Source organism: Vidua macroura, chromosome Z (assembly GCF_024509145.1).
Source record: "Vidua macroura isolate BioBank_ID:100142 chromosome Z, ASM2450914v1, whole genome shotgun sequence".
Classification (NCBI taxonomy): domain Eukaryota; kingdom Metazoa; phylum Chordata; class Aves; order Passeriformes; family Viduidae; genus Vidua; species Vidua macroura.
This window is the reverse complement of record NC_071611.1, coordinates 10711941-10720132: the sequence shown is the minus strand read 5'-3', so window position 1 is coordinate 10720132 and position 8192 is coordinate 10711941. Positions and strand designations below refer to the sequence as shown.

Genomic DNA, 8192 nt, shown 5'->3' with positions numbered 1-8192 from the left:
AGACTTTTAATGGTAGAATTACTGAATGGAAGAAATAGCAGAGAAAATAATATCTGAGCATCTAAATGAAGACCAAGCTATACTCCTTTACCACAGCAGTAACCCACAGATTGTAACTGTAAACTTGGCACTTACTGACAAGTTTCAGAGTGAGTATGGCATTATAGTGTCTAGAATATCACTGGATAGTAACATGGTTAAACCACAAGTGAAAAATGTAGACTTCAGTACTGACCTCAGCACCTGATGAAGGTGCATCATCATGTAGAAACTTGTACACCTTTTCCCCAAGAAAAGTGACTTGCTGTATTGAGGGATGAGCCTTGTCTCCGAGTCTGTCAAACCACTACTACATTAATCAAGAAGAGTATCTATTTTATAAATTTACCGTCCTAAAAGTCATCTGGTTTGTACACACCAGTTTACTCAGTGGATATTGTTTTCAGCTATCAAACAGTCCCTTTGCTGTTTTATTCATTGCAATATGTACAAACAAAATTAAATTTAGAGACTGCTCTTCTGTTTGCTGCAAACAAGATGTGAAATCTGAAAAGGTATTTTTAGAACAGTTTACTGAGGTATTCTAAAAAACCATATATCTGCTTTTATTTCTTCTTTCGACTTTGACTGGTATCCCTTGAAGCCAAATGATACTTTCATCTCTGTCTATATCTCTGAATGTCATTTTAAAAGAGTGCATCTACAGATGTGGAACCTGCAGTACTTCTGGAATCAGAAGCAAAACTGAAATAAATGAAAAAAACAGAAGATAGAGCAAAAAAATGTCTTTGGAACTCTAATCACAAATAAATGATCAGTACATTTTCTTGTATTTCCTCCAGCTTGAATGGTGCACTGATAGTAAACAGAGTGTTAAAAATAATTCACGGGATTCTGAATGGGAGTTATTGCTGTTTATACAAATATGAGTTTCTTAAAATGAAAAGCCTAGGGAAGTATGGAGGGCCTGATTATTCTGCACAGAACTGATGGGTCACTGAAAAGATACAATAAATAACTATATATTTTAATAAGATTACATTATTCCCAAGCAGGATTTACAATTCCTTTCAGCTCAGGTTCCACTCTTTCAGTTTCAAGAGACACCAGATTATGTCCCAAGCCAACTAAGGTAATGCAGACTGCGCAGAGATTGAGCTATGAGTACTCAAATGATGACTCAAATTTAGATCAATGCCCAACTATCTGTCTTAGAAAGCTGAGGGTTTTTTTTTTTTGTTTGGTTGTTTTGGGTTTTGTTTTGTTTGTTTGTTTTGGTTTTTTGTTGTTTGTTTGGGTTTTTGTTTTTGTTAATTTGTTTTTTATTTCTGCAGTTCAATTAAATTCACAACATCTGTGCATTTTTAAAAAATGTAGGGAAAACTTGTATTGCTAGCTAGCTGCTCTTGATTTATTAATTACCTTTAAAAGTTTGTTAAATAAAGGGCTAAATATGCCATGAAAGAATCCAACTGCAAAACTCAAGGAAAGCAAGCAAAGGCTATTTATCCAGTAGTTTATTTCATATTCAGCAGATAAAAGCAACTTTTATATATAACTTCCTCATTTTTACATATTTTCAGGACCTTTTCTTCAAGGTCTTTCAGTATTGAACATAGAATCATATACATTGAGCAGTGCTAAGGGTGGGACAGAATGAACATCCTGTAGGGAATCTGTATATTGGATTTAAGTTACAAGATCAGAGCTTTTACTTTGCTTTTTTTCTTTGCTCATGCCTAGCCACTTCTATGTCCAAGACATCCCCTCCCAGCAGGAAGATGGCATGAGACATTGGGCAGAAAGCTGTGTTAGTTCCTGATGTTTGCTCCCAGTCTCAGGCACTTGGTACCAAGTGAGGCTTTGCGTTGTTTTCCCCGGTCCTGGGCAGCTCTGGAGAGCCCAGCTAAGGCGCTGTTTCTCGGCGGGACCAGGGCTGCTGCGCGGCCCGGGCGCTGTTGCATTCCGCACACCGGGATGGGGCTGGCTGCGCTCTGTGGCCGGCGCTGGGACAAGATGAAGAGATGAAGGAGGCACACCCTGTCCTTGCGGTCGGCTGGAGAGCTTTTATTGGTGCAGGGAGCTGTGATGGGAACCATGGCCACTCCCTAGCGCCGCATGGACAAAATGGCGATGGGACCAGGGGCACATGGGATTTTATAGGGGGTGGGCCGATGGGGGCGGAAGCCCCCCCGCCCAATGGGGACAGGTGATGTGGCAGTGATGTGGACCACGGCAACCAATGGGAACGCGACAGGGGTGTCTACAGGGTTCCGGGACGAATGGAAATGCAGGGATGGGGTAACAGACACAGAACTCTCAGGAGTGGATGGGGGGTGGTTACAGGACTGGCATGGAGAAGCTCCAATGGTAAGTGACCTGGAGAGGACCACCGCAGGGGGAACATGGGGGAACAAAGGGGTACACAGAACCGGCTAACTAACATATATCAGAACCCCTAATCTGAAACCCAAACCCAACCAAGGTCACAGAGCATCCCTTCTCCACAGAGGTTTGCGACGTTTAGCAACTTTTCTCACAACAGGGTTTTTGCTGCAGAAAAGGTCTTCACCTTCTTCTTTCAAAACCCCCGTCTTCCTTTTGGGAGCTCCTAGTTTTGGCACTGTCTCATCTTTTAGGAAGATTCCAAATTCTCAATTTTCCCATGTGTATATACAGAAGCACAGCATGTGATCAGCTTACTAATTGATGGTTCTCTCTCATGTGTCTTTATTATTTGGACAATTCTGGACATGTCATTTTTGTTTAGCTAGGATGTTGTCAAAATTTACAATGGAATTGTATCATTGGCAGCTAGCAAGTGGAAGGTTTATGCATAAGGGTTCAAAAGCTCAGTATTTGACAGTGTCTCATACATGCACTCAGTTATTACATACACCCTAATATCATTCACAACCAAAGCCATTTTTCAACTATGACAAACAGCTGTCACCAAAATCAAAATAAAATTTTCTGAAAATGTTTAATGAATCCTTTATGGCAAGACAGGATTTTTTTTTTTTTTTTTTTTTTTTTTTTACTTTGCTAGTAATTTTTTTGGCTATAGCTAAGGAGGCTTGGTTTCTGCTTGCCCTGTTTACTTGTAAATATATACACCATATATATATGAAACCTAGATATCTTTTGCACTTGCTGTGAACTCTTCTTTAGACACTCTTAAAAGTTCATCTGTGCCATCCTCTGTCCTGTGGAGTGTCACATTTGACTTGATTTCAATCTGTTCTGAATGTTCCGAGCTTGCTCCTGCTTTCTAGCCTCTGATAGGTGATATTGTGATTTCCTTTACTATGCATTCCTGCTGGCAGAATAATTACATGTATTGTCCCCATACATGAATTTTTCAAAATGTATGCTTTGTGAATTTTTTTTTCGCTTTTACTCATTGCTATACTTTGGTATGAATGTAAGTGTGATCAGTTTTTAGGGATTTTCTCAGACACAACATATGAATACTTATTTTAAAGCCAACTAACAAGCAAATGTATATGTACCATATAAGTAATAAGATTTTAAAAAAGAAATTATGTGGCTTATAAATTTCATTTATAAAGTTGCAGTATTTCCAGCAATTGCTTTGTTTGATAAACTTCCTCTTAATTTACCCAATACAATCATGGATTTACCAGGACACAATCACGTACTAGCGGCTATTGGTATTTTGTTTCATGTCTGTGACCTTTCTTTGTGACAAAGAAAAACCTGGATTCCATTTCATTTATCAGTGAATAAGTGTAACAGAAATTTGAAACTATGCACTCTTTTTCCATCTGAAATTTGCTGAACTCGCTGGCACCACAAATATGTATCTATACATATACTTACTCCTGCGAAGGGGGCCAATTAATGTAATTAGTGAGATTCAATGAGGTATTTACGGAGTCCAAGCTATTCTATCCTAATGGCAAAACACTGACTAAGGAAAACTGTACTTTGATGCGTATTTCATCAACAAACTCTCCCTTTCAGGTGAAGCAAATGAAATAGATCAATTATGAAAATGTTAAGTAGATGTTATATACTGAATATCTGCATGGGACAGATCCATCACGTAGATTCTTTACCTTCTTTATAGGCCAGCTCAAGATCCTCATTTTAGATGTGTCTACAGGATTCACTAGCACCTCAGACCTCTGTCATGACTGCTACAGCCTTTAAACTTAAACAGTAAATTGCATTACTTAGCATTCTTGAACATTTTTTTCATTTTGTCTTTAAGTAGGGACAAATAGTTTTGTCTATAGAGAAAGTTATTTTTAGACAATATGGTAATACAGTATGGATTTTGGACACCATCAACTGCTACTGTATTTTCTCATGGGCTAATCAAAGTAGTTTATATTTTTTACTCTTTTCCCAATCAGATATATAAATTAACCTAGGTACATTTATTTTCTTAGAATACAAAATATTCTTAAACTATCTTTTAGTTCATCAAGTTGGATATGAAATGACAGCCATTCTATTTACTTTTCTATTTATTACACGACCATATATTTAAAGATATTGATTTACCTTCTTGCAAGGAAATTGTCTGGATATATTTCTTTTCAAGCTTTATGAGTAAAGTAGTTTTTTTTAAATTGCACCTGTAATAAATTTATTAATGTGACCTTGCAGCCAAGATGGTTGAAACAAGAAAACCCCAAACATGGAATTGTACTGATTCTGGCTGCTATGAGGAAAGATAGCTCTATCCCAATTGTGCCACATGCATTCTGTTTTTTCTTGTGTGACCAGTGAGAGGATACAAGGAACTGGAGTGGTTAACCTACCTTGAAGCTACAAGCCCACATCTGCAAACTGGGGAGGAAGACAGCTGTGAAGAAAGGGGTTATTCAAGAAGACTGTCACTCTAGCTGCTGCTGAGACAATAGAAGGCAAACAGTGATTCTCTACACACAGAAGAAGGACTGAGAGTGCCATGATTGTGGTGGAAGGACTTTCGGCACTGCTATGGTCAAGCAGTGAATACTCTGACCAGAAACACAATCTCTCTGACTTACGCCAAAAGAAGGAAATGGACAATTGCATTTGAAGGACTGTGTGGATCTGACTGCCTGGCACACCAGGCCCACAGAAGTATAAGGCTTGGGTGGACATCAGTGCACAATGTATCCACCCTAATGTCATCAGGTGTTACATTCTGGGTTGTGTTCAGATTAGGGGCTTTATAATGTTAGTTAGCCAGTTCTGTGTACACCCTTGTTCCCCCTGCGATGGTTCACTCCAGGCTGCCTGCCACTGGAGATTCCCCACGTCACTCCAGTAACCACCCCCTGTTCATTCCTGAAACTTCCATGTCAGTTACCCCATCCCCACATCCCTTTTCGTCCTGGAACCCTGTATCCGCCCCTGTCGCGTTCCCGTTGGTTACCGTGGCCCACGTCACCGCCGTGTTGCCTGTCCCCATTGGGTGGGAGGGCTTCCGCCCGGGTCTGCCCGCCCCCTATAAAACCCCACACACCCTCGGTCCTGTCGCCATTTCTGTCCATGTGGGTGCTGGGGGCAGACAATAAAAGCTCTCCAGCCACACAGGACAGTGTGGACATTCCTTTGCCTCTTTGCCTCGTCCCAGCGCCAGTTGCAGAACGTGGCCAGCCACCGCTGGTGCACTGAACACCACAGCACCCAGGCCACACGGCACCCTGGTCTGGCTGAGAAACAGCACCTTTAGCCAGGCTCTCCAGAGCTGCCCCGGACCAGGGAAAACAACACAAAGCCACGATCAGGATACAGCAAGGAGGAAGCTAGCCATATTTCTGGAATGACAGTGTGATATCAACAGTTATCTGTTTTGGAGGCTGAGGTAAGTCTAAAAGGGGACCAGTGGCAAGAGTATCCTGTTGTGACCAGCCCAGAGACCCAATGTTCTTTTGGCATAGATTAGGGCAGCAGAAAGTACTCAATGACCAAGAAAGGCATTGATGGCTTTTTGGTGTATCCACCATGAGCACAGAGAAAATTGAACAGCTGTCTACCTTTCCAGAAACTTGGAAGATTCCACCAATGTAGGATTGCTGTGGATTGAAGATCAGCAAGTGCCAATTTTTATCAATTGCAATTTACAGTTGCAGCATAATCCATATTGCTTTTCTACTTGCTCTCTTGCTCTTTTATTTTGTGTTTACCCTGCATGTAGTAGAAATGCTTGCATGTTCAAAACATTTTCTGCTGAGATTCTTTCATACCACTTCTTCTAAGACAGATAATAAATGCTATACTACTTTATTGGCATAAAACCCAAATCTGCATATATTCTGATCTGGTTTTCTGCACGTCTCACTGTAGGTATGTGTAAAACAAAACAAAAATTGTTTATCAAAAATGTTAAGAGTAAAGTTTCTGCAACATAAAATCCAGTTTTGATTTATTTCTGATGGCTTTCCTGTGACAGCACTCAATATTCTTTGTCTAGTTTATGAATTTTGGATACTTTCTATATAACCCAGTAGGTTAGAGCATGCTGCTAATAATGCCACAGTTGTGGGTTTGATCCCTGTATGGGCCATTCACTTAAGGGCTGAACTTGCTGTTCCTTGTGCATCCCTTTCAGCTCAGAATATTCTGTGATCTATGATTAGCTTCCAGTAGTGTACATTAAAAATAAGCTATGCACTCCTTAACAGGGTTATGCATGTCAAATCTACGTTTTCTTCATTTTGGTTTTGATGGTTTATGCTGTCAAACTCAGCACTGTTGTTAGAAATTTGTGCAAAATCAGATTATTTCATGTTATGAAGAGTTGTGCTATCGTTTGCAATTTGCCCATTCCTGTTAAATCAAATTCAGGGTTCACTGGGTGCAAAGAAACAGAGCAAATGGGAAAATGAACTCTTCATCTTAACCTTTATTAACTATAAATTTCAGCATCTCTCTGTGCTAATTCTCTAGATAATTTCTTCTAAATTTTTGAGAGCATAAGAATTTATTTTGGGCTTGAAATGTGGGAAGTGATAGGAAAACATTTTCCTTGGGCTAGAGTGTTAAATTCCTTCACAATATCTGAGGAATGGGAAGGAACGGTGAACTGAAGTATAAAAGCATAGTTGTCAAAGTATGAGCAAGCCTCAATCAGCAAAAAAAGAGGGCTGTACAGAGAAGAAAATTTGCATGTGAAGTACATATTTTCTCAGTGTTTCTGAAGTACTGTTTAGTGAACATCTTTGGTGCTGAAAGACAACCACCAGTACAACTGACTTCTTGACTGAGCTATTTGAAACGCAGGAGTGCTACTTGATCTGTTGTTGCATTGGCAATTTTGGCTGAGCACAGCTAATCCTATCAAAAACCCTGTGTACACAGAAATGTTAACACAGCATGATCCAGAAAATAATTCTATGTTTCTTAGAGAAGTTATACAGAAGAAAGACAGTATTGCAAATTTAACACTACCTTAAGCTTAATCCTTATTTTGATATTTTGAACTTTAACAATTTTACCTGTTTTATGGAATTCTCACAGGATAATGAGGAAATCACACATTCTACAATAATATTCCTGTGTATTACTGGCTCTCTACATGATTAGTAAAGTATTTACAGTGGGTTTTCTACCTTGTATGATGTATAGTGTCTCTGACTATAATTGGAATCTATATTTAGAAAGGGTGATACGAGAGAATAAGGGGAAGCTTGTGAGGTCGTTTCCACAGAAAAATCTTTGGAGTTTCACTGTACTTGTTAGCAAACACTAAATGCTTTACTCCTTTGGGGAAAATATTCTCTCTTGGAAGATACACTGAATATGCTGAGAGCAGCTAAAACCATGCATCAAAGTGCATGATGCCAAAGTTTCTTAGAAATCAGTGAAAGTTGGATTTCAACATTCAACAGCATGTTGCCATGCATTTTGATACATCAGTGCATCAGCGCAACCATCAGTGGAAAACATTCTAACTCACTCTGGCTATCCTCTAGCAGAGGTGATAGTGATGTCTTTTTCTGGACCACAGAAAGGAAGAGAGAGACCAAGGGAGGTGAGCAGCAGAAGGAAAACTTTGCAAATAAATAAGTAAATAGGGATGATGACAGAACAGGTGCAAGGGGTTGCTAAGATGAAGTGCACATAAGCTAAAAACGTAATGTGAATTACTAGCACATTCTTTAATGGCTCATTATGACTGGTTTCACCTGAGTCACTTAATATCTACATTTTGCAGTTTCTAGTCTCAA

General features: G+C 39.5%; 1 long non-coding RNA gene across 1 annotated transcript; it reads left to right on the top strand.

The window, feature by feature from the left end:
* The first annotated feature begins 2293 nt into the window (after positions 1-2293).
* On the top strand, positions 2294-6198 carry LOC128821823 (uncharacterized). Its single transcript, XR_008441244.1, has 3 exons — positions 2294-2370; positions 5597-5827; positions 6008-6198. It is a non-coding gene; the product is annotated as an uncharacterized LOC128821823 (long non-coding RNA).
* The last annotated feature ends 1994 nt before the right edge of the window (positions 6199-8192 follow it).